We start from the raw sequence: 27,087 nt of genomic DNA on the forward strand, positions 1-27,087 counted from the left end.
AGACAGTAATAGCTAAGTGATTCAAGGGTCTGTCCTTTCCTTGAAAATTTCCTGGGTGTCCCATTTCTGCTGTTATGCTTGGGGAAATTTCTACAAGTGCTATATTAGCACAACAGCAGGTTAACATTCTGTGGGGCCATGGGCAAGTGGGAGCTGTCCTGACTGTACAGTTTGCCGGTGTTAATAAGGGCGTGAAGGAATCCGCTGGTGTGCCAGCACCCAGGCGATGTAATACACTTCTCTAAAGGCTTGGGAGGCCTTAGCAGGCCGGCGCTGTGACAGTGTTGCTTCACACTGGGGGCTGTACTCCAGGCAAAAGTAGTAATAGTTCATGTGTGATTCAACATCCTGGGGCCTGTATACATCTGCTAGAGGGAGCTCAAGATCTGTTCCCTTTTTTTTCTGTGCTTTGTCTCAGATCCCACGTTCAGACCGAGGCAGAGACGGTTCAGGGTCACCACCTTCGTCGCTACAAAAGGTGAGGTTTTGTTAACTCGTCTCTTTTGATTGACTAATGGGCTGGGAGAAAGTCTGTGCTTAAAAAAATGTACTGTGCTTGTTGATGGCGATGCCTTGTGTAACTTGCTTTCTTTTTCAACTGCTTCATTTTACTATGAAGGAAAGACGCTTTGATTTTATTTGCTCTAGGTACAGCGGTGTGACCTTCTGTCTTTTTCCAGCCTTGATGAAGTTGTTTGTATTGCACCCAGTACTGTTGTGTTTCCTGAACGTGGGTTTTTGTTTCCATTTTATGATTATGATTGAATGCAGTGTTCTTACAGAAGTAGCTGTTGCCCTTGGTCTACAGGTTCTAGCCAGCAGTCCCCTTTCCTGCATTTAAGCCATTCTGGCATGCTTGCTGATCTTCCAGAATAGTTTTTATGCAGTATGGTGCAGTGGATGCCACAATTAGCTCAGTGCAGTTATTCCTCTAGAGTTTTTTTTTGTAGTTAACCTGCAAAGTTTTAAAAGAAGCATAAGAACTCTCTTCTTGCAAGCAGTTAAGCAGGGCTTTTAACTGCAAGTCCTAGTGCCTAGTATTTCAGTGTGGGTCTGTCCAAAACCTGTCAGTGAAATTACTTCTGTTACCATGGGGGTTGTGGCACAGTCATGTGCTGCCTAGGTTTACCTATCAGATGTTCCCCTGGGACTTAGTGAGAGCTAGGGAGTGGTTACTACCAGTCCCCTCCCTGGGGTTTATATCTTATTCTGTAAATTGTCAAGTGTTATTTTACCTAAACAGCTACCTAACCGGCTGTTAAGAGGTGACATACCTGACCTTTTTTGCAAATCGCGGCCTTTTTCTCTATTCATTAGTAGGTCTTGTATGATGTGTTAGTTGATTCTGCCCTCTGGTGGTTAAGTTTGACTCCATGACTAGGATTCCAGCTCTTTTGCTGCTGTGCCGAATCTGGCCTTTCCTGTGTCCTCTATCTGGATAGAGCCATTTGGCCAGGAGGTGCGGATCTGGACTCCTGTCCTGTCCAGTTTAATTTAGGAGCCGGGATTTTCAAGCACAGGAAAATGGCTCAGTGTGGGCTGGCCTGGTAATACCCGACTAGTGGATCTTGCTTTTTCTTGAATGGTCAACAATAGAGGAAGACCCAAGTCAAAAGAAGAGTTGTTTCAGCTGGAATGTGTTTTTCTGGAGGTGCATTTTCACGTGCTCCCACCCGGCTTTATTCCTGCATGCAAATCGTGCTGAAAGTGCTTGGCTGAGATCTTCCTGAATGCTGGCTCATCCGCGCAGTTCTGCTTACCCAGCGCATGATCAGCATGGCAGTGACACCAGAGGCGGGCTTTGGTGTGCCGGAGAGGCTGCGCTTCCGCTTCCCGGTCAGCAGAGGGCGCTGGCCGCCCACGCAAACGCACTGGCACCCTCCAGCCCGCAGTCGGCCTGTTGCGCCTCTTTTTCGACCTCTGTCAACCTGCGTGCAAGGAATTCTAAGGGGAGGCGTTCGTGAACTACTTGTTATTGGAGGACGTTATAGTCATTGTGTTAAGAGGAGTTATTTATTAAAGTAGAAAGCAGCTGTTTCAAAAGAAACCGAGGCTGTCCATCACGCATGGAGCGGGACGCGGTGTCCCTTGCTCCGAGCACTTTCTTAGTCTTGTTTTACTGGACGCTAGGTGGCGTGGTTGCTTCATTGGATCTTAAACAGCACACACAATACTGTACTCCTGAAACGTTTTACCATTTGTTTTGAAGTGCGTTAAAGAATATTAGTCGCAGAGTTTTTAAATGAAGGGAGAAAACCTGTGATCAGATTTGTGTCAAAAAAGGTTCAGCGTGTCGGTATTTGACGTTTAGAGACGGTAGTCTTTTATGGCACCGTTTTAGACAAAACTCCGTCTAGTGTAAACTTAATTTGGTAAAGAGCTCGCAAACCATGAAGCAGAACCTGGAAATTCTAGCACAGAATGTATAATTAAAAGCATCTAAAGTGAACTTTAGAAAAGTTTTTTTTTTTTATTTTCCCACCACATGGTTGTACGGGCCCCAGTATGTTTTCCGCCTGATCGAGTCTGATGCGTCTGTAGACCATGTGGGCTGTCTGGCACTGGGCTCCCAGCTGAGTCACGCAGTGTTAAAAATAAAGAGGCTGCTTGTGTGCAGGTGCCTGGTTTCATCTCGTGTCAGGAATAAATTACATGTGCTGGAGTGTCTATTGTGCCTGTGATCCCCTGTAATTGCTGTGGAAGTGTGTGAGCAGAACTTAACCACTGCCGTGCTGACTGCACAGGTGTCGCACAATGGCGCTTTCTCCAGCTTGACAGGTGCGCTGAAAGTCATCTGAACGAGCTCTCTATTGTGAGTTGTGTGGGATGGGTTTTTGTACAGATGGTACAGGAATGTGCATATGTGCGAGGATAATGATCTAATGCGCGTTGTCTATTAAAACGGACCGTATAAAGCAGCAGTCCTTTGTTAGATTTGATTTACTGAAATAGTTCTGTTTTTTTTCCCCCCCTGCCAGATGTGCTCCACTGAACAGACAACAGATGTAATGCGTGCTCAGTGGCTCAAGCACCTTGGCCTTAAGTTGTGTGTGCAGCAAAGGAAAGTGAAGGTGCATGCCTGTAACGTCCAAAAGCGAGAGAGTGGCATGCCTTTTGTCCAAACACCCAGGGTTTTAACATCCTGTTTACCTTGGTGCAACCACTGAGAGCGTTTCTTGTTTGCTAGAAGAAGAGCCCCGATTTGTCACCGTTGTTTTCACTCCACGCACTTGCGGCGAAGAGGTAAATGGGTTCATCTTGGTAGCGAACTGTCCTTGGCTCACGAGAAGTCCTGCGGCAGGTAGAGCCAGGCGAGACAGATGGCTGACCCACCTTGCGCGGTCGTGGGGTAATTGGCAGTTTCCTGCTTTGCCAAGCGTGTTCAACACTGTGCAGCTGCGGGTTTCGTTTCGCACCTGAGCCGAGAGAGATGTGGTACCAGGCTGTAGAGGGGGGAGAGAGGGTTTGTGCAGCGTTCCCGCAAATCAAGCTGCCTGACTGCGGGGTCCGTTCTGCGTCGGGGTCTCAGTGTGCCTCGGTCGAGTAGCTCCTCACGTCGAGCAACTTTTATTGTTCCCGAACCTGGAAGTGCGGGTCCGAACGAAGGCGTCTGAAATGGTGGCGGAGGCTGCTGGCCCACGACGGGCCCCGAGGCAGTGCCGGCTACCGTGTTTCACTACCGGTTGTCCAAATATGGGCGGCTTTCCGCAGGGAGCTGCATTCCGCCAAGCCCTGCTTTTATTGCGGGCTTCCTGCTTGGCGTGTTTGGAGAGCGAAGGGGTTTCTGCGCCCCTGGGAGGCTTGGCAGCCGCTGCAGGAGGAGGTTCTCCCGCTCCGGCTGCTGGAAGCTGTCGCAGGAACTTGCCCGGCCGGCGCTGTGGCTCTGCTGGGCTGGAGCTCCCTTTGTCTGAATGTTCAGACGGCTTTTGCAGACGTGCTGATAAAGTTTGCATGCATTTTGAAGACTTTAGAGAAGTAGCTGTAGGATGGGGAGGGGGGGGATTCCTTGGGTGTGAAACAAGAGGAGGATTGTGAGAAATGCAAATTTTCTCATTTGACCCCGAGCACGTTACTGCCATTTCCTTTTTCTTTTGAACTCGAAAGCACCTGTGTTTAGTTCTGCTGCCCGCGAGAATAGTGTTTTTGCAGAAGCCTCTGCCTCTGGGCCCCGACCGTGCCCTGCTTTGTTTCATTCTCCCCTGCGGGGGCCAGCGCAGAAAGCTCCTTCATTGCCAGGTGGCATTGAAAGCACCGAAACAGCTTTTTTTTTTCCTGTGAATCTTGTTACTCAGCTGTAACAAGTGTCGCTTTCTGCTCAGACTCTCTACACACGGGAGGCAAGCAAGAGTTTGAGAACTTGCATGGATGAATACACAAGGGCACTGGGTTAGTTTCCCCCCCCGATCGTGGCACATGAGCAAATGATGTGCTGTAACTGGGGCCCCGAGAAACTGTCGTACGTCTTGGTGGTCTGCGTCTCATTGTAGCCCCTTGACGCCAGCTTCCATTTGGTGAAGAGGACACACTGGCCTTCATGATTAATGCCGTTTCAGGAAACGACCCCCGCGTGACCTACAGCCTGTATATTCTGAACCTTTCCTGCCCTCTCAGATCACTGACACAGAGGTGTCTGTGCCATGGTAAACACGACTCTGCAGACGTGTTTTGAATGCTGTTATGTAAAACGCTAAATCAAGATGAGGATTCTGATCCGAGCTGTTTTACGTTCTCTTTTTTTAGTAATATTTTTGCCAGCAATATGTGACTTACACTTCCCACACAAATTTTTCTTTTGAAACTCACGTTTTCTTGTTCTGTTGCTGCAGTTGTTGTCCAGGTAACAGTCTTTCATGCATGCTTAGGACTGTAAGAAAAGTTACAAACGGGGAAGAAATTGGGCCAATCTGCTTTTGCTTGACAGAAGCCAGGTTATCAGCTTAAGTAGCGTAGCTGGGCACCATGTTTCTGACTGCCATAACCCTTGATCATGTAGTATAATTGGAGCAATGCTAAATTACAGTTTTAAGAGTCCTGAAGTCTGTAGACCACAGATTAGGATGCCTGAATCAGCTTGTGTATTTCTAAATTTAACAGTCTGCCTGTTTAAGAAACAAGACAGAATCATTTCGAAGCTGGAAACAGCTAACACTGCCTTCAAGTCTTCTTGGCATAAATAAAACATTAATATAGATGTTGCCTTTACTGTACATCTTCCAGTTAATGAGATTGAGCTGTGACGAGCACGCCTGAAATTTGCGTTCAGCACACCCTAAGAAATGCTTTTTAATGTATTTCATTTTACACTCTCTGTGCAGTTTCACTTCAGGAACTTGAGTGCTTAATCAGCCTGGAGCCCACCCACACACTCCCAAATCACTGCACCTGCTGTATTAATTAGAAGTACTTGTTTTACCCCAAACATAGGAAATGAACATGGTTTTTGACAGGTTTGTTTTATTAACCTAAATATTGTCTTGTGTAAGTCAGTCTGGCCTATTTTTTTTCTTAACAACTAGGTCAGAAAATCAATACAGATCACATTGCCAGTAGAAGGGCTGTCTCCACACAATAAACAGTGTTACTTTATTCCTGTGTGTTAGTTATCTGGGTTTTCAGTGACTGACTGTGCTAAGGTTGCAGTCCTCGGAAAAACACTTGGCAGTGATTTTAGAAAACGTATGAAAAGGTATTGGAAGGAATCAGAAGAAAGAGATTTGCTAGGTTGTAAAAATATCTGGATATTTTGAGGATTGTGGAATGCTCTAGAATATTTTTTAAAAAATATTTAATAGTTTGTGGTTTTCAGTACACAGCTCTTTCATTCACTCTACTGAGGTTCCTAAGTTGTGCTTGTGGGCAGGACATTTTTCACATGCTTGGGTTTGATGTGGGCTTGGGTTCTTTCATGTTTTTTTCTGATAAAATTTGATGGGGTTGTCTGATATGTTTGAAATGTCTTTTAACATAACGCTTGGTTTTATTTGTTTTCTACACTAGATGTGAAACTGCTTGCATCTTACATGATGCACAAGAGAGGTGTCGCAGTTCAAGGTGCAAGGGCAGCTGGAATGCGGGTGTTGCTCTACATTGAAGCATTTTTAACGTTTAACTTAGGAGAACAAGCCTTGCACACCACTGAGTTTTTTTTGTTGCGTAAGCAGTCTTGTGATTTGTTTTAATTGTTGAGTGTTTTAAAGTACACTATAGCTTTGGTGCTATAGTGTCTTGCTGTACTGAAGCAGAACTTTTGCAATTTTGCAGCTTCAGTAATGGAACTGAAATGCATTGCTACTGTATATGGAGGCCTAGACATTGAACATACTTGAACACTGAGTTACGCCTTTGCTTGATTATTCAGGAACGGTCTGTTGTAAGCGGAGTTTGATGAATGAAACTGTGAACCTGAATGAGTCTTTTAATATTCCCCCATCACAGTCTTGTGATGTGGCAGCCCGCCTGTCCAGCTGTCTCACGTTGGAGTGGAGTAGTGAATTGACAGCCCACAATGGTGTAGCTATACAAAGCCATTGTACCACTTAACAGCCTGGGCATGGGAATGGGCTGACTGGGGGGCACACAGTCGAGGTGTGTTGTCGAGAGGCTTGGTGTGCTTCACATTTTGAAACGTCTGGCTCTCCTGGTGTCTGTGATGGTATTAAATACAGGTAATTATTCCGTCCAAAACTCTTAATTAGCCCGTGCTTTCTGTTGAGAGGAGTCCCTCTGGAGCGTCTTCTGTAGGAGCAAACAGGCGACCATCTGGCCCTGGAAAGGGGTCACAGCTCTCAATCTCTTTTCAGCCCTTTCCCTCTCTCCCTTGGATGGCATCCAGGCAGCCACCCCTCTCCTGATATTCTCGCCAAGCTGCCCCGCTTCACAGAGGGAAAGAGCCGTTGGAGAGCTTTCCTCCTGCTCGATAGTGATCTCTCCCAGGTGCGTCCAGCCACGTGTGTCTTTCAGTCGGACACTGGTGGGGGCTCTCACACATTAGGCCTCGTGAGGATTCTCGCAGTGCTTTATTTTTTATATACTTTAACTTAATAAGGTTCATTTAATATAGATCTCGGTTTCTAAATGGTTTCGGCCATTTCGAATAGACTGCTGGCTGGCACGGGTTGTGTGCGAGACTGTGGTTTTCACAGCTTTGTGTTGGAACAGGCAGGCAACGCAAACAACTTTGAATTGCCGGATCGTGGCACCTGCTGAATGGGGAGTCCATTAGTGGGCTGTTGTAAAAGTGTCTTCATGATCACCGCATCTGTGAAAAATCACCAGGTGTTTTACTGAGCTATTTTTGTACAGTAGCCAAACGTGGGATCTAGTGTTCCCTGCTCGTCGGTGATGCTGATTGCAGTGGGCACTGCACTGGTAGCAGATGGGTTTGTGGGCGCTGATGTTGAAATAGCGGGGTGTAGTTAGTGTGCTGAGAGGAGCTGCTGCTTTTTAAAAACTCGTATTAAATTCTGATCTAGGAAAATTCGCAAACGAAATGTAGGAAAATTGGTTTGTCCCAGCAGTTTGCAGTGTTCTCTTGATTAAAGTGTTGATTGTGTCCTGATACTGGAATGAAGTTGCACCACTGATCTGTAGGCTTAACAGCAGGTGTATACAGTACCTCCTCTTCAGCAGCTGGCACCTGGGGGCTGGGTTGAGAGTCGAGAAGTTCAGAGAAGTTTGTCTCCTCAGTCTGGAAGATTTGTGCAAAACCGGGAAAGCGGCCCGTTTAGAAGCAGCCGCCTTGAAATGCATGACGGCTTTCGGATAACCGTCCTGTCTCCCGCGAGAGTGCTGTTCACGCTGTCTGGCCCAAGTCGCCAGAAAGACACAGTCACGTTGTGCTGATGTTATCAAAGAACGGCCCGTTTCAAGTACAAAGAACGTCCATTCACGTGCCTTTATCTGTAACGTGTGGGGTGACGTTCATCTAAATGTTGGCCAAAAACCTTTTGCTGTTGCCAGATCCAAGAGCCCTCAGGATCTCTGGGGGACAGCCTTATTCGGCAGATATTACCTTAAATATGGCCTTGGCATGCTTCTAGATAACAAAACCAAAATAATAAGAAACGCTATTTTATATAGTGCCTTTAAAGGTGGCTGCTCAAGGCGCAAAACCGCCTAGTGATCAGAACACATGGATGGTGGAACTTGGCGTGATGGGCGGACAGCATGAGGATGAGCCGATGGATACAGCCCTGCGGCTCTCCGTTTGAGACTGCCAGTGCGCCGGGATCTCCCTGTGACGCGGAAAATTGAAGCAGGGCACAGATTAAAAATAATTTTAACTGCTGGCGCTGTCTTATCCCCTTGACTCCTTGAGTAAATTCCCGCGGGACGCAGAGCCCTGCTGAGCGCACACTGCCAGTGTGGAGGAGATCGTCGGGAACGCAGGGTGATTGATGGGGGGGGGTTACATTCTAGGTATTCAAACATTTAACTCATTTCTTCAGGAATGGACAGAAAATGGACAAGTGCGCCTTGAAGCTTGCTCGTACTAAATGAGGGTACTAGTCTGAACAAGAGGGCGCCGTGAAATAATGAGTTTATGAAAATAGTGAAAATGTTGAGGGTTTTTTCCTAAAAATATTTTTGTTAACGTGGTTAGCTATTGGCCATATACAGTGTATGGGAGGGGGGAGATCATAGATTCTGAAACCCTATGTACCCGACATTGAGTCTAAAATCTTTTAGGAATATAGTAGGGAGGGCCAATAGCATATCATAATATTTGAAATTACCAATGAAACTTGTTTAAAATTACCTAATGAGCATGCCATCAGCTGGGTGTTTGTTGTCCCATAATGGATGAGTGAGTGTGATGTCATCCTCCGAGACCAGACCGGACTGTTATTTAACCAAATTGTTTTTGAGGCAGTGGCAATACTGGTAACTGGTATTGTAACTGGTTACAGTTGTTTGCTTGTTTTTTTAAAAAGCTGAGCTCTAAAAGATTTTGAAAAGAGAAAGTGGGATAAAATAAGTTGCAGCCAGTATATGCTTATGTTTTGCTGAGTCATTTCACTGACTTGACATTTCGTTCCTTGGGAAAAGGACTTTGACACCTTCTGTAACCCAGTACGAGCAAGAGGCCAATCGCATCATGTCGCAGGATGACAACACCACCTTGTGACACTCATGACAATAAGGTACATTATGTTCATCAGCGGTGCTGGCAGAGCATTTGATTTAATGCTTTTCAATCAAAAGTATCATAAAAGGGTCATTTCCTGTATTGACTTTATGGCCAGCCGCTGAAAGCATTTGATTAATAATGCTTTTTTAATTAAGGTGCCCTAGGTTTTATTTAATATCTTTTAATATTTGAAGAAGGGAGGTGTTTGATTATCTTTTATATGTATGTACAGTGTAGTAATACATAACAATGGTAGTGAAAAGCCAGGCAAATCCTCACAGTTTGTTACGAAATACATCATTGCAGTTTGTTAGACAGCTACTCGCAAAGCTCTGGATAAGGTGCATATTACCCTTCCATTTTAATAAGCTGCCATCACTGCTGTCTGCAGAATGAGGGACAGAAATACTGATGCTGTGCCTTTTGTCTTCATTCGTTCTGCTGATGTTTTCCAGCACCGACTCCTTAGAAAGCGAGACAAAGCCATTTGATCCATCAGGCCTTTTCAGTTTTTTAGTAGGATTTGTTGCAAGGGTCTCACCCAGCTATTTCTTTCAGCTTTCAACTTTTTTTTTTTAAACTTAAATCATTATTATCGCCACTGTATCTGTGAAGGTCAGTATGACATTTAATGAATAGAGGAAGCCTACAGTTTAAGAGGAGGAATCCCCACACCTGGGGCAAGAGCTTAAGTGTAGACCTCTCGACATATAACGAATGTCATCTTTCTTGTAAGTGTTTCTCATTAATCGTAGATGATGCCAAAACTGGAGTAGAAATTTCCCAAGCCCTTGCTGGGAGTCATGCCCATTCGTAGGGTCGAATTAACATATTATCCAAAGCATGCTTCGGAGGGTGAAATGGCAAACGCGAACAGGACACCTTGCATTAGGTTACAGTGTGGAGGCGTGGTTAGGACTCTGGTTAGGACTCTGGACTGGAAAGGACTGGGGTTCAAGTCCTGGTTAGGACTCTGCTTGCACGTCAGGGGTACTTCACTGAAGTTGCTTCTGTAAGAGCCCTTCAGTATATCAGTGCTGTACTCGCTGCACACAGAAAAAAGAATTAAAACCTTGCACCTGCTGAGAGGCCACTCAGAAGTGCCTTGAGAACATGCTGGTTGAAGAGCAAACCACTCTATGGGAGGAGTGGAGAGTGATCTCGGTTCAGTCCCTAGGTGTTGGGGGCTACCCTGCAGCCTGGCTAAGGGCTGTGAGGAGACCTGCTGTTGGCTAGGAGGAGACTCTGCTTCCGGGGGACACTGAGGTTCAGGTTATTTGTCATGTGCACAAGTGCAATTAAATGCTTGTCATTTGCAACGAAATACTTATCATTTAGGGGCTGAATTGACACTGCTAATGCAAATTGGCTTCCTCTCAGGGACTACAGCTGTGGTGGCTGTCTGCAGCTCAGAGCTGGCACACGTAATCATTTATGTTTCTGCTCTGTTCTCATCCTGTATCCCGGAACACCCGTCTGCTATTTAAGACCCTCAGCTCCCGTCTGGGACTGTCCACCTGATTCCCAGCCAGCTCTGGCACGCTGGCACGCCAGCCTGGGGATTTTTTTTTTTTATGTTGCAACACTGTACATATGGGCTCAAGCCTGACTGTGCAAATACAGATTTTCTTCAGCTTCTGGTCTGCAGACGCGCTGTGTCCCTCCCATGGCAGTGTGACAAAGAGAACATCGGGCTGTGCTGCTTCCCATCCGCAGACAGAATCGTTTTCCTCGTTGCTTATCCGCTGTTTTGTTTCTTGGGCAGGATGTTGGCCTGGTGGTGGAGTGGAAACCTGCCCACTGAGCCCACTAAGCAGCTTTTCTGTGCAGCCATTCCCATCATCTACTGTACTGAGCAACAGCTAATAGTCATGGGAATCTATTGTTATTGCCAAACAAGTGGTGGGATCTCGTCTTGATTTTGTAGTTCATTGTAAAGAGGATGAGAAGTGGAAGACGGTGGTCAAGTCCAGAGTGCTGACAAGGTCTTTTTTATTGTTCTTTTTACAGAACTGTTGAATTTATGAACTACTCCATTGTTAAGGAAGCTTTTAATATTGCCTTCAGAATCAATTTTTTTTTGACAAAACAAGTTTGAATTGAACCCATAACCTGGCCATCTGTGAAGAGCCCCAGTGATCTCTTATGCAGCAAATTATTTGAAGTAGAAATAAACTTAATATTTGTTCTTGATTTATTTATTTTTTCCTGGAGTTCACGCAAGGGCGACTTTGGTGTGCACAGAGGGTAAATTGGTAATCATCGAATCAGTATTTAATTAGTATTATTTCATTAGCTTTATCCATCTGCAAAGGTGCATCTAAACAAAAAACTTAAACCAGTCAAACATGTTGATGTCAGCCTTCTGCTGTGGGGAGTCAGCAAAGAAGGTTCTCAATTGCTGTTTACTTTTTATTGGTGAAATTGCTAGGTCTTACTGCACGTCTTGGTAAGTGAAAACACCCAAAGCCGTGTTCAAAAAGTGGGGTGGAGTTTGGGTCATTGTAGAGTGCAGGATTTTGCATTATTGTACCAGAGATAGCAAGTATCAGCAGACTTTGTTCCTCCTTTAGTGGAATTAGAGCAATTTCCATAATCAGTCCTACTAATGCAAACGATTCCAAGGAACACTAGAGGAATTTTGTCCCAGGAACGAGGCTGAAGAAACAGTTATACAACAGCACCCAGATAAAAGGGAGATGCACGATTAATCCCAGGCCCTGGAAAGGGAATCATTTCTGAAAGACGGTGGCGTGTGACTCTTAGAAATGTCATTTTCATCTTGGGGGGGTTACAGAAGCGGAAAGATTTCAGAGCTGTGCAGAGGCTGACGTAATAATGCATTGAGGGAAAGTTCTGTGAAACAACTGCACTCTGTGGGGAAAAATAAACTGCACAGCCTTTGCGTCTGCAGAGCTTTGTGTGCTGCTATTTGCTTTCAGTTGTTAGGAGAGGCCTACATACAGCGGGATTCCTTGTTTAGTCAGCGTTACCAGCAAGCCTTTTGTCTTGTTTTTTCAGAACAGTGTTCAAAGGCGTAAACCAGGATATGAGCTTTTTGAACTTTGGTGCTCAGTCCTGCTTACGTAAATCTTGCTTTGTCTTTATTGGCGATGTTGACATTGGATCAGGTTGCCACTGTTGTAATCAATTAATGAGCCGTCAGACCCCCTTGTACTTCCCCCGTGGAAAGACCAAGCACGCACATGTACCACCAGCATGCTGTCAGGAAATGTTCACTTTTATAGGATGGCACTTAAAAATTAAGCTGCCTCTTCCGATTTAAGACCTAAAATGTATCCTCAGGTTCACCATGCATGTGCTAGCATCTTTAAAATTGCATATTGAAATGCCTGCATGTCATCCACCACAGCGCGAGGCTGAATGAGCGGAAGTGCTCATTTTTTTTTAAAAACACGTCCCGCGGAGTCTTAACTTCTGTTAAACCAGAGGAGTTTTGCATTGGGCTTGCGTTCTGACCTTTTACTAGATGTACGACATGAAAAGTTTTCAGCATTGTTTTTGTGTGCCACGCTGTGCTAGCGTGTGTTCTTTACTTTATTCTCTGGAAAGTGTCAAATGAGTGTGTTTCTATTAGAGTAGTCAGGTGGATCGGTGAGCTCATGCGTTGCCCTTTTCCTTACCAGGAAATGAGAGCTGCATGTCACATCCAGAAAGAGGGGAGAATTGTGCCCGTAACCTTCCTTCAGTTCCAAAGTCTTTTCTCTGCGATACTGACCCTCCTGAATATTCATGGCCTGCTACAGCTGAGGATTGTTCTCTGCGCCCGGTCCTGTTGCGCCGAGTAATTGTGTGATACGGGAGGAATTTCCTGAAAATGAGATCACCAGCATTACTGGAGGCTAGCAGTCAGCCCCCTCCAATTAGCAGTGATTTCATCAGCCTGGGCAGAGAACAGAGCAGGATGACAGTCAGGTGACTGTGACAAGGCCTTTCCCCTGCATACAGAGGAGCTGGCTTCAGCAATACGCAATGAAAGGCCTTATATGGAAAGATCAGGAGCACTGTGGTGATTTCATTTAGCTTCCCCTTACCACACACATTAAAGATTTTTAGGACTAGATCATTCTGGCATGCTTTCCTGCTTTCATGAAGGTGGTCGTCTAGAATTGCTTTTTATTTCTTGCAAATGCAGGATGGGTTTTGGGTTTCTGGGGTAAATCCCAAAACATGCTGTAGCCTAAAGGGCATGAGGAGCAAAAGTAAAATCTGAACAAAATCCCTATAAAATAGGACTTTGAAGTGAGGTGCTGTTGTGGTTGGAGGACCACATGCGGACCGTCCTGCATTTCAGTGATTAGTTTGTCATGTGCACGAGTGCAATGAAATGCTTATTTGCATGTACAGGTATGCTCCAATACACAAAGACATTAAGGAAATGCCAACTTAAATGCAAAATAGCAGCATCAGGCACAACAGTTAAAGAACGCTCAACTTTAAGGATTCGCAGGAAGAAGCTGTAGGGCAGGTAACCCTGTAGCTGCTACTAGAGGCAGAGCTGTTTTAAGGACTCAGTAATGGCTTACATTTCTTTTTAGGTTTTTTTTTCTAGTTACTGAAGCAGTGGGGAGGATCCTGATGGGCAGCCCCAAACAACCCCCCCCCCCCCAATTTAATTTGTTGTGCCTGCCTTTCGAGAGCCAGTTCTCATCGCGGAAGGCCTCTCCCGCCGCTACGACTGCTGTCCCACACGGCTCAGTCTGGCGGTGTGGGGGGACGCTGCGGGACTGCCACGCTGCTCATTTCCCCTGAATTGCCCCCCACCCCCCCACTGTGCACTGTGGCCATTCCCAGCTGGATTGTGCGTTGGGAGAGGGATGGGATTCTCGCGTGACAGGCCTCGCCTCCACCAGGCCTCAGCTGAGGGCAGTCGAAAGGTTGGCTGTAAAGGACAGGGAGTCCTGCTGACCCTCTGCAGGATGCCGAACACGTGCCCGGCCGCCCGCGTGGCAGTCCGGCCCCGGCCGCCGGTGGGCCGTTGCTGAGCACAGGGCTCTCCGGCAGCAGGAGGGCCCGACAGCTTCGCTCCACTGTGGGGTACTGAGCTGCCTTGGCTTCAGTGTCTGGGTGAATTGTTGTTGTTTTGCTGTTGTGCTACAACTATATCCGTGACTGTGTATCGAATGATTGATTCCCTGTATGCCGTGACCGCTTCTGGTTTATGCAATAACTTGGCAATTCCCCCACACACACACACTTACCGAAAAACCATCTTCTGGAGCGGCCCTGGGGTAACATTGCATCCAAGGAATAGCTTATGTTATAATAATAATTCCTTACGCTTATGTAGCGCTTCTCTGGGCACTCCACTCAAAGCACTTCGCAGGTGATGGGGATCCGCCCCACCTGGATGACCTGCTGTGACCTGCTGGGCTGCGGTTTTCACGGTGGCTGCAAGGGAGCACGTGGGAATATATCGAATAGATTTTGCGATGCTGTTGCGGTGCTGCTTTTACGAATTTGCATGTGCGCAGATTTATACAGTAGATTTCATGCAGCTTGGAGAGATACCGTTTAAGCCGATGTAGACAGAACAAAAGGCTAATGGCATATTTGGTCTAGAGAGCGAGCTAACTACAGGCTGCTGCACAGTAATATACGTCTGCTGCAGCATCAAGTAACAGAAAACTGGACGCCTCCCTTGTCAGAGCATCTTGACCTCACACCCGGAAGGCATTGCGCTCTGAAAACCTGTTTGCAGAGGCTTTGCACAGGATTGACTTGCTGGCAGACAGGGCAGTAATGTGGGTGAACTGTGTGATGACAGAGAAGAGACCCTTCAGTACGGCCCATCCAGCCCTGGGGCAAGGCGGGAGGACACGGGTCCTTAATTATCCCAGAGCTCCACTCGGAAGACAAGTGGCCTGTCCTCTGGGCAGGTCACTCAAGTAGGCTTCCGCACACAGGTGGAAGTTTAAAAAAATATATAAAAGTTTGTAAATCTCGCATTTGTTCTTCTTTGGTAGAATTCTTCTCTATGTTAATATATGTCTAAACGTTTTAGGGAACAAGTTAATTCCATGCAGGATAGAATGTATAATGTATATTTTACCTCAGATTCTTGCTCATTAGGTTTTTTGTTTACAATATTTAATTTGAATATTTCCAGTGCAATAAAGAGGACAGTGCAAATTCTTTGTATTTTCTCCTGCTGTTAATCTACATAATGTTTATAGTAGATGTGTCATTATGATCTATAGCATTTATTTTTTTTAGTGTTCTCAGGAAATATTGCTCAAGCAATGCGTGATGCATGGGGATGGGCTATGTCATATGAGGTTAGTGCTTGAAATCTCATTGAGGAGTACAGTCTGCTAAAATCTTGGCTTGTGGTCAGTGGAAGTGCTTTTCTTTCTAAGAATCTCAGTGACTTTCATGTGCTTTGTTATTTTTCCCTCAACAGCAGATTCATGATTCGTGTGAGAAATTGTTTGTCGCCAAATGTTCTATCAAAACATATCTGCGGACTTTCTTGCACTTTAAGCGGAGGGTACTGCGGCATGCAGCTTTTTCCTGTTTTCTTCGTCTGTAGGGGAGGCTGCTTCAGAGGTGATGTGAACATGTCATTCTAGACGGTGCTGGGTGACAGCTTTACAATTGTTAAAACTTCATGGGAACTAGATATCCCCCCCCAGTGAGAGTACTTGTTCACATTCCGGTCTCGATAGTAAAGATGGTTTCTCATGCCTCTACTCTCAGTGCATTGCTTGTGGTTTCCTTTCCTTGCTGCCTTTGTCTCTGGTAGTTTGGCTGTTCTGTTTATGACCCTCCTTGGATTCCTCCTGCTGGGCTTGGGAGGATTATCTGTGTTTGTCTTGCACTGCTCTTAAACATGCGAGGCACAGCTCCTCCTTTAAGAATCTTTAAAACGTGCGTATGAGGAATCGTGCGAAGGAATTTGCAGTGACCCGGCTGGCCTTTTCAGTATTTTGTTTGTCAGAAGCGCTTGCGTGTTGCACAGCTACAATCCCTGCGCTTGAACAGAAATGCCGCCGATATAATTTAAGCGTTTCATTGCGATTGTGATTGCAATCATCAGATGAACAAACAGATTGTGACAAATAAACTGAACTGAATATGAATTAATTAGTCAGTTGTACAAATCACATCGAATGGCATTTCAACTATTTTTGGATGTGGAGCTTTTTAGGTGTTCAGCTGAAACTAGGCAGTACAAGGAGGAATTCTGTGCTTGCATTTTTCTAGTTTTATTGTGTCAAGTACAGTACAATGCACGGTGGTTTACTGCATGGGAGCTACAGGTTTCTGTGTTGGTACCCTTCTGCCTGCCTGGATGAGTCTCAGCAGAACCTCCAGAGGGCTTTACCGTTTCTAAATTGGGTGGATCAATTCATTTGGGATTGCGCAAGAAAAAAATGCAAGCGAATGGACTGTAATTCGATGAACTGCGGTTGTACTGAAACACTTTGGAGCCTAGGACAGTGCTCACTGCTAATATAAAGTGATGTTAGACTGCAAGAGGGTCAGATTTGTGTTATTTGTGAATTTGTGTGTAGTTAGCCTTTGTGCTGTTTTGGCAAGTGAATGAGTTTTTTTAACTGTTCACAATGACATTGTGCAGGCAGTTAATGAAAGCATGACAAATTGTGCCTCTGAGATCCTTTTTTTGTTTTGCAGACAAAAGCTTTGAAGGAGCTTTGAAGGAGAAGTCAGCTAATTGTGCATTTCATGTTCCTACCTGTTGAGAACCACACTCAGAAATCAAGTGCATCTCCGACTGGCTGCCTTACCAAAAACAATATTATGTGTAAACAAGAGTAATGAATTATTGCACCTGTATTTAGCTCGGGTATTGTGGTATCTGTTAGTGGGTGAAAGTGGGAAATGACCGAGAAATGTGTCCTTGATGGGACTCTGATAAGGGGAGAGGTTCTGCTTACACGTGGCATATCCAAGGTAACAGTGTGACAAGGTTTTCATTGTGCATTTGTTGGCGTGCAACAAGTGAAGACGGCTGTCATGCAGAAATGGGGTGAGGTCTGTTCTTTTTTGGAGCATACAGAAAACAGCATTTTAAGTTGTGTTCAAGCTGCAGATCAATTTTTTGATCAACTATTATTTCACGTGCAAAGAGTTTCAGAGCTTCTATACATCACCCAGTGAAGGTTCTTAGCTGATGCGCGAATAATATGCCACTGTAAATTTAAGGTTCTGTTTTTGTAAAAGTGTGCAGAGCTATAATGAATTCTACAAAATCACAAAATTCAGAAAGCATTATAATGCTTTGTGTCCACCAGTATATAAAACGGAGCAGAGGAGATCTCTCTTCCAAATTCTTTTTGCTGTTGTGTTCTTCTGCATGTCTTTGGCCAACTTGCACTGGAGGTTTTTAATGGAGAGTTTTTGGAATCATTTGGAGAGGCTTTTGTGCAAAAGTTTGTGGTTTTTCACATGCTTAATGAATGCCTCGTTGTATTGCTGAAAGAAAATGACGGCACACCTTTGCATTGAATGATCTTGGACATGAGTTTTCTTAAGTTTTATTAAGCATGTCTCGGTACTTTTGCTCAAATATTCCCCATGCAAGCACGACCCTCACTGGGCCAGGACTGAAGACAGACAGATTTCAGATGCACAATTCGGGCATGAGTCAGCACTGTGCATTTTAACTGTAAAGTAGATGTTAACAAAAGGGAATGCTGCAGCATGGATAAAGACATTCTCAATCAGAGAAGTCTGCACCGGTCCTGAAAACAGACAAATTGCCATTTATAATTATAAGTCTTGTGGGTTTGCAGGATTCCTCTGAAATGAGTTCAGTCTAGTCGGCAGTCTAGACAGGGAAGCACTGCTCTATTGGACCACTGGATTCTTGGTTGTTATATAGAGCCAGTCAGAATTGGAAGGGCTCCTCTAATGCTGTGGGAGTTGGATATTTAGCTTTTGGCACCTTCTTGATCCCTCTGGGGAGCTGAGCAAATTACCTCAGCTGTCTCCACTGTGATAGACCAGAGTCTGTGGGTATAACGTGCTCACAGTGTTATAGAGTAGCATTACACAGTCTTTGCTGCTGAAAACAAAAGCAGTCATCAGGGAGGTCATGGTTCAGGTTACGCTGTTACACAACAGGAAATTGAAACTGTAGTCCCAGTCTTTACACACAGAGCAGTGTCCCAGCACAGAGTAGCTACGTAACATTCCAGTAACTTGTTCAAACAGTGACTTGTAGTTAACCTCCAGAAGAACGGAAGTGAAGAACTTCCTAAATGTTCATGCATATAGTCTGGATGTTTGTGAAAGGCATGAAAAAACAGCACTAGGAGCTCCTAGGAGCAAAATGCGATTAATCTTTTTCTTCTGGCAGGTGTCTTTCAAGAGCTGAAAGTTCAATTAGCTGCTAAATGAAACCGATTGTGCTTAATTTTAAAAACAAGTGGTGGTTCATGTTTGTGCAGGAACTCCCTGTGCTGTTGATAGAATTAAATAACTTGGTAACAATCAAAAGGAGCAGACAAAAGCAACTGTCAGATTACATTATAATGTGATTTGAAACTTTTCTGTTTCTGCTGTTGCTGTGAAATTAAATACCTATTGCTTCAAATGTCTACTGGCAGACGGTGTACAAATACGTGCATCTCCAAAACTGCTGGCTCAGGTGGCAACTTAAAGCAACAGTGGCACAAACAGGGCATTGTGAAGCATAAAAGGAGGCTATTGTAAAGTGTTAAGATACAGCTCCAGGTGAAAGATGCAGGGTTCATTTGTTCATCCAAACTTGACGATTAGTCAGCTCGCGCTCATGGTGGCGATTGTTAAACCTGAGCCAGTGAAAATGGCAGTACTGTTCAAGAGAGGCTGCAGGCCAAACCAGGAACATACCACACACAGTGAGAGAAAGATCCCACAGATAACCCCCTAGGAAACGTTTGTGTTGAAAACGATGTGCACTTCCTGACCCATCAGAGGACAGGGGTTAATCGAGGCATGTGGGCTTCGTGGATATTGAAACGCCACTGAAAAACGAGAAGGGCTGGCGCTCTTTGATAGTGCCCATTGATCTCGCGCCAGTTTAAACTCATCTTTTGAAAGGCCGGCCTTCTGCAAAAAAAAAAAACAACAATGAGGAGGTGGAGAGGTGCCGACGGCAGTGAGAGAGACTTCAGAACAGAACCCAGTGCGTTTCGGTGTGTGAAAGTAGAGGTCTCCTGCATGGTGGGGGCAGTGTGAGCTCATGTGTTATACAAGTAACTCAGTAACTGGCTTAGACAGGAGTGCTGAACCCTGAGCCAAGGGTCTCCTAACAGGCCACGTGATTTTAATTGAACACAAATATGTGTTCACTATATATGTGTTTATTTTAGATTTTTAAAACAGGGTGAAGACAAAGGTGAATACAAAAGCAGGGTGGGCTGTTGTCCGTTTTAGGCTGCAGTCTCCCTCTAGGCCCTATGTCGTCGCCCATTCAGCGCGGACACGCAGGAGGTTTAGACGAGTGTGTGGCGCCCCCGGGTGCACCTTGGTCTGCTGTCCTGCGTGTGCAGCAGGTATGGAAAAGCGAGCGTGCTGATGCCTGGAAAAAAACTGGAAGCAGGGGGGAAATATAGACGGAGAAAGAACTGTTATCTCTGTAAAATCGGCTTTGAAATACAGATAAGATGGACGACAGGGGCACCGGATCTTATTTCGCCTTTTACTTTAAGGGGGGAGTGAATGAAAAATGCTCCTGTCCAGCATCCCGATTTCATTGTGCCGGTAAAATAAACTCGAGTTCTGTCTCCGAGATCTCGGGTGGCAAAACCTGGCATGGAATTTCTCCGCGGGCTTCGCCGTATGTACATCGACGCGTTCGGACAGCCGGTTCCCGGAGGAGAGTGGCAGACTCGGAGCACCAGCTCCGTTGTCGGAAGCAGTGCCCACAACGAGAGCAGGAAAACAGAGCAGGCTCTGCGTTCAATTAGAGCAGCATTCCCTGGCCTGCTCAGAGTCAAATCAGTCCACCTGGAGCATGTTTGTGTACTTTTCAAGTGTGTACAAATGGAAGCAGCCGGTTAGGCCCTCATCTGGCCTGCCTGACTCTGTGACAATGTGGATACTAGATGGCTAATGGGCTGTTTCACTTCCTGTCCTTTATTTGTCAGAAAGTTCCAGCTTCAGGTTTTATAAAGCCCTGTAAATGCCGAAGCAGTTTCTGATCAGGCCTCCGTTCTGACTGTGTTATTTGTTCTTCACCTCCTTGCCCACGGTGCAGATGGTGAGTTACACAGAGGGCCGGTGCACTTGAAAGTGGCTTTAATCTTCAGAAGCTCCTTACCTTCCTCCTGCAGGACGTACGAGGAGACATGAAATGAAAAACGGAGGAAGTGAGTGATCCGAGTCTGGAGTTTTTTTTTTCTTTCTTTCTCTGGGAGCTGTGCGCCGGCGTTTTGTTATGCTTGGGCAGGAGTCATGAGCCTGTTGTCGGCCAGCCCCTACGAGATCAAAAAAAAAAGTGTAATACCCACAGAACTGCTCACACACATGGGTTCTGCCCCACAGTAGGTCTGGATGAAAAACTTTTTTCTGCTCTTTTTCCCCCTCTTTTCCACCCACCTCGGAGCCTTTGATAACACAGACAGGAGACATGCCTACAGCTTGACTAATCTGCTTGCCAAGTTTTTTTGCTTGCAGTAGATTCACTGACTTAGCCTTGGCAGCTTCGCGAACTGTCAAAGAAAACAAAACGGCATTGCAAAGATTCTCGTTCACCTCCTTCAGACACCAGCCTGTCGATTCTTTTGAAAATTTAAAAGAAGGGATTTTTATGTGCGCTTTAAACTTTGCATCAAAGTGCATCCTTGGGATGCCAACTCCACATTCTCACCTCTGTGGGATCTGTGAGGTGGTCCTGCATCTGTACAGAGAGTTCTGAAGCTTAATTGTTATTAACAGAGCTGTGATTTAATAATTAGAACCAAAGTTATTGCGTGGCTACTGTATTCGATCAGGTTCCAATGACAAGCCCGTGCTTGACTAGCATTGTGCCGTGGAAACCCCTCGTACAGCTTTTAAAACAATTCCAGACTCCTTTTTAAAATTCTTAAAACATATGCATGAAGACACAATTTCCTGGAGCGCTTAAAAGATGTTGCTCATTTGCACTCCATTACCGCACAGGGGGTGCAATTAATCGCACAATCTCACAGGGATGAGATTCCAGCGTTTTTAAAAGACATGATATGACAAGTTTCCAGGAATAACAGGATTTGAAAACCTGGCTTTCTGGGTTGGTTGCTGCCATGGTTATCCCTCACAATCGAATTTTCTTCCATTTTTTGGAGTTGCCGTATTTACTATAGTTACTGCATTACTGCGAGATCAGGTCAGTTTTAGATTAGTGCTAATGAGGTGGTCGGTGAGACTGACCATTAAACTTTGTATAATTGCAGGGGTGATGTGTAAATGTTTGCCATTTGCATTTAATGGTTTCTGCTGTCAGTGCACAGGTCTGTCACAGCGGGGTCACGAATTCTTTTCACTGCTCAAGGTGTATTGTAGAACCAGATGCCAGTGGCATTGTTTCTTCACACTAGTGGTCAAGACTTCCTGTTGCTAAGGGATGTTGGAAGAGATAGTGAGGTTAATAGTCAGATAAGGGATCTCCTGAGTGTCCTTACTGAGAGGTCACCCACGTCTGGGCATGAGAAAATCTGGGAGATCTCATGGTTGCTCTTTCACAGTTGAGTTTCTCACAGTTGGAGCTTGCATACGGCATATTTTGCGCATTGAAATGCGCTGTGCTCAGCATGTGCAACTCTGCCGTTGAAGGTTTATGCCTTAAGGGCAATTAGTTAACCAGACTTTAAAAAAAAAACGTTTCAAATAGTTTTATTACTGTTTTGACTTCTGTTTCATTTTGTCAAAACAGCGTTATGCATACAGCTTTTCCCTCCTTTAAAGAGGGATAATAATATGCTTAAACATACTTTATTATTGTAAATAAGGTGAAATTGAATCTTGTAAAACCTTCTTAATAGCGCTGAATGGCAGAATATGCTGCATGGCAAATTAAAGGTTTGTAGATGCTTTTTTAGGTTTATTTCCTGCTTTAAAAAGCTCTGCGCAAGGTGGTCTCCTTGCTGCTAGCAGCATTGTGTTTTCTCTGATGTGCAAAATGTTAACACAGTACTTCATCATCTCTGAGCTGCCTAGGTGGTCTAGCTGTGGTTTTCCTGCCTGGGAACACAGACTTATTTAAGGAGCGACATTGCAGAGACTGGGACCACCAGATCAAAAGACGTAGGAAGTTGGCAAATCAATTCAGAAGGTTCCAAAACCAATGTCATAACCACAAAATACTCACCAGACATCCCTGCCTGGAACAGAGTGGGAGACATGCGGCCCTGAGCACACCTTACAGCACCGTGGAGGAAACGAATCTCGGCATATCCTTCTCCCTGTGCTGTAACCACTGTCATTATGAGCGTGCCGGCATTATGGGATATTCCGGCACATGTGGAATTGTTCACCCGGTCTACTCAAGGAGCCCTTTCCAGTATTGATCCATGGCGTCGGCACCAGTAAACCGTAGGATTTTGCTGTGCCCCTCATGGTATCGGGGGGGGGGGAACAAGGCCCGGACAAGTTGCAGCAGCAAAGGGGCTCGTTTTGAGCTTCAAAGGCTTGGAGTGAAGATCTGAAAAAGATTGAAATTTATACTTTGTTCATTCGTTTATCATCAAGATTTTTTTTTTGGAGGTGCATATTTGCTTAGTTTTTTTAGGAAGGCAGTTTGCTTTATTTTACTCTTAATGAAGTATTTTTTAATGCTGCTGCCCCCGGGAAAGTTTAAAACTGCACCTTTGGTAATTATAGTAAAATTATCCTTCATTGTTGTTGCTGTGGAACAAAAGGATAATGATTTTCTTACCAGCTTCCTTGTCTAACATAAACAGTTACCAATTCAAGCTAGGCTTTTTTGCACCATTGAAATAAGCCTGTCCTCAAGACTGATGTTATTTTTTTGTCATTTTTGCCATGCTTGGAGGAAACATACTTCTGTTTGTAAATTTTGTAGAGGGAACCTCTAAGCATGAAAATCGAGTCCTGCCCACAGGGGTGATAATTCAGGACGGGGGAGTGGGTGCCGTGGTGAAGATGCACGCCTCTTGAGGCCGCAGAGACCAGAACGGGCCCTATACTGTTCTGTCCTGCACACTGGAGAAACGTGCCCAGGAGTTTCAGCTGTTCACAGGCAAACAGTAGTCCTATGTTAGGTTTTAGTAGTTTTTCTGACCATAAAAACTGTTTCAAGGAGGAGGAGGGATGAGCTGAGGGAAATGGCATGAGATATTATGGCCTTTGGTTAGTGTTCTAGCTCAGACTCGGTGACCTACAGTCTGCTGCAGAGAAGCAGACCACAAAACGTGCAGCTCGAGCAGGCTTTTTTGGGGGTTCTGAAAACTCTTAAGTAAACAACATCTGTACCGATGTGGAGCGTTCACCACTGTTTTGAGGGGTCTAGCCTTGCATGCTGGAGCTGGGGCGAAGTGGTGGCTCTGTGGCTCAGGATCTGTGGCTGGAAGGTTGCCGGTTCGTATCCCGCGGCCGGCAGAGGAATCCTACTACGTTGGGCCCCTGAGCAAGGCCCTTCACCCCAGGTGCTCCAGGGGCGCTGTATAAATGGCTGACCCTGCGCTCTGACCCCCAGCTTCTCTCCCTGTCTGTGTGTCTCATGGAAAGCAGGATGGAGTATGCGAAAAGACAAATTCCTAACACAAGAAATTGTATATGTCCAATAAAGTGATCTGATCTTTTTCCTGTCGCTGTCTCTCGTGCGTCCTCACCTTTGCCAAACCTCAGCTCGTTCTTCCTGTCCAGTTGCCATTTTCACGGCACATCTTTAATCATTTAGCTTCAGCTAGGTCAAGGAAGTGGTAATATATTTGTTCCTGTTCAAACGGGAGGGAGCTGATTAAAGCAAATGGGAGCTTTATGATTTCCAGCGTGCACAGTATCCTGTGAATACTTCCGTTGTGCAATGCTTTCAAACCATGAGCGCTGGTCTCTGTATCCCAGCCCTTCGCCCTTTGGCACAGTTTTTCAGCACCAGGCCTGCTGTTGGAGCTGTAAAATCTGACATCCTTGCACCGAGTCTGACGTGTGGCTGCATTTTAGAGCTCGTCACCTGAGCTCGTGGACCACAGCAGTTGTCTTTTATTCCTCTTGCCCCATCCAGCACTGTGAGCTGCAGCTGGTGTAGGTTTGCCAGGTTTAATTCTGTCTGTCCTGCACTTTTCCAGGAACTGTTCCAGTAACATCTTTGTCTGATTCGGGTTTTTTGAAATAAATTAAAAGCACACGTGTGTATGGCAATATACAAAGTGTTAAAACCTTTTTAGTTTTTTTTAAATGCTGTGTCAGTGTTCAGTGCGCAGTAGCTTGGCTAGCTCTTTCTGGACGATCCTGGAACTTGAGAAGAAATAATTGGCAGATCCCTTCTGAGAAAGAAAGGGAGGACTTGCATTTCCCAGAAAATGCTGCACAACGCTGTTCGTTGTAACCAAGTTTATCTGCCGTCTGTGGTGAAGCAGACAGTCAGGTCAGCGTTGCGTTCAGCTTGGCTCATCACTTCGGTCAAGCCCAGCTGCAAGTGTGCTTTTCCCCACGTGGGAGAACAGTTCTTCCTCTGGCTTGGCAGCGAGCGCGGCAACAGGTGGGCAGCGAGCCAGCACTGTCCAGTAAAGAGCGTTAAGATGCTGGTGAGAGAGGCCTGCAATAAACCATCTGACAGCAGAGCTCTTGGAAGGGCATCGGTCTAATAACACTTCGTTTGCACCGCCGCACAAGTTAAATGGGCCAAACGGCTTCTTGCTCGTAACTCTTCTCGAGAGCAGGGCACCATCCTGCCAGCTGCTCTAATGCTGTAATTGGCTGGAGGTATTATGGTAACCGAAACTGAGCACCGCAAGCTAAACGAAGCCTTGATAGTGCGATGTAAATGGTGAAGGTAACTTCCCTGGATTTGAAATCCACCTTTTTTTTTTTGGGCCATAAACCCAAGCATTCAGTTTGCTTTTTTTTTTTATTGCTTCCCCACATTATCTTGATGAGGGCTGAGAGTTTTCTATGTAAACTCCCAAATCCCTTTCATCCGAAGCTTCCTGAAGCTCACACTCGCCCATGTGTTTACTAAAAATGTGCTGTAGGTTCCTACTTCCTCTTCACTTATCAATGTTAAATGTTTTGTCAGTTGTCTGCCCACAAACAGCCATGGGTCTTTTTTTTTTAATAATTCTCTTTCTGGTGTTGTTTAATATCCCTCTCTGTTTTTAGATCTGCAAATTTATTTTGCTTCCTTATTAGAACAGGATCTAAATTGCTAATGTAGGACGGGAAGAGCAACAAAACTAAACCATGGTTTGAGCTGGGAGCTGCATGAGCACTGCACAGTCAAGGTTAATACCGGGCTGGAAAGTAGGAGAAACACGGCGTTTCAGGTGCGAGGGAGAGAGGAAGGTGGCAGGAATATAAAAGCACAGGAGAGCCAAAGGACAGAGCAGGTGAGGATGGATACACAGGTGAGAAACTCTCCAAACCAAAGGACTAAAGCTGGCTGGAGTTTGTGCTCCATTTAACCCATTCTTGATCTCTGTGCAGGTGTTACCTTGGATTTCTTTGGTTTGCACGTTAACCAAACTGGTAACACAAATGCCATTTTCATTTGTTCAAAGAACTCCAGTACTTCTAAAAGATCTTTCCTAAAACCGTGTTGCTCAACCGTGAGGTAAACTAGAACACTTACAAAATGTCATTTAGTTGTTCTAGTTTAGCCCTTCAGTACCCCCTCAATTTATGTGTGGGCAGTTAAAATCTCCTTTTAACATCACGTTTACTACGTGCCTTGCAGATCTCACTGATAGGCAGGGTTCCTTTTGGCTTATCGTGTGTGCACATTGCTGTGGTAGTTCACAAAGAGGATAGCAAAACCTTACATCGCTGTGCGCTTCCTGCTCTTTCCAGGATATTCAGTCTGGTCGGAGATAAAGGTTAGGAGAACAACTGCTGCTTTTAAAGAAGAGGGGTGGTGATTAATGCCCCTTATCCCTGCTGCCCTTTTGTATGTTCAGTATACAGAAAGCCTGTGCAGAAGGAAAGTGAGAGGAAATGTATTTTTTGATCCTTAAAAAGAAGTGAGCTATTGTCTCATCCCGTTCCAGTTGTGAACTGTAAAGTGAACAGTTGGGGGAGGAAAAGATGGCAGACAGCAGATAAACCTGACATTTCCCAGCACCACTTAATGCTGAAATATCAAATCAATTGTTGTTGTTCTTCCTCCCTTTTGATTTGAATAAGAATTTCCGCAAAGGTTTGGGAGGGAGGGAGTGCCCAAAATGTCTCATCACTGAGCACCTCTGTCCCCTCTGGTTGGATGTTCAGGTCCAGAAATCAGTCCAGACATTTCTCCCGGGGCCGAGCATTTATGGAAGCATTAGTTCTAAAGGGATGATGTAAAACAAATGACCTTTTTAAATCAATTTCATTCGGAACGATGCTGGAGTGTGGTGCACAATTTAGATGCCATGAAACTGACTTAAGAGGAGTGCAAGGAAAAAGTAGTGCCTGTTTATGCCTTACAAGGTCTCACAGAGCTCAAACCCCCACCTGCTTCAGCCGGTCATTGGTCTGTCCTGACTGGCTGCTCTGTGAGAGACTGCGGGTCTCATGCGACACGTCTGCTCTTTTAGTGAGCAAACAGCAAAGTGCTGCCTGCGTTTCCTTTATCTACAAGGATGTTCAAGGAGCAAATCCATTTTGTTAAAATGCTCCAGATGGTGTTTTATATACCTGGCAGTTTACAGTTCACTTGAGAATGTTTACTGACTGCAGAGCTGCAATAAGTGGTCTTGTTCAGGAAGCAGGTGCGCCGCTGGTGTCTCTTCCCCAGTTGCAAAACACTTGTGTACAGGTGTTCCTGTTTTTATATGGTTACAATTAAT

At 45.3% G+C, this 27,087-nt stretch overlaps 1 protein-coding gene across 8 annotated transcripts in view; it reads left to right on the forward strand.

Annotated features, from left to right (window-relative positions):
- LOC148651744 (guanine nucleotide-binding protein G(I)/G(S)/G(O) subunit gamma-12-like) overlaps positions 1-27,087 on the forward strand; it is a 60,741-nt gene that overhangs the window by 26,428 nt on the left and 7,226 nt on the right. For 5 of the 8 annotated variants that reach the window (XM_088597802.1, XM_088597803.1, XM_088597801.1 and 2 more), the window contains exon 2: positions 419-478. The exons of the other annotated variants lie outside the window; for them this stretch is intronic. The gene's annotated coding sequence lies outside the window, so the exon portion shown is untranslated. The remainder of the gene's footprint in view (positions 1-418; positions 479-27,087) is intronic. 8 annotated transcript variants of the gene reach the window in all.

The sequence above is a fragment of the Lepisosteus platostomus genome, chromosome 11 (assembly GCF_059453375.1).
Source record: "Lepisosteus platostomus isolate fLepPlt1 chromosome 11, fLepPlt1.hap1, whole genome shotgun sequence".
NCBI classification, from domain to species: domain Eukaryota; kingdom Metazoa; phylum Chordata; class Actinopteri; order Semionotiformes; family Lepisosteidae; genus Lepisosteus; species Lepisosteus platostomus.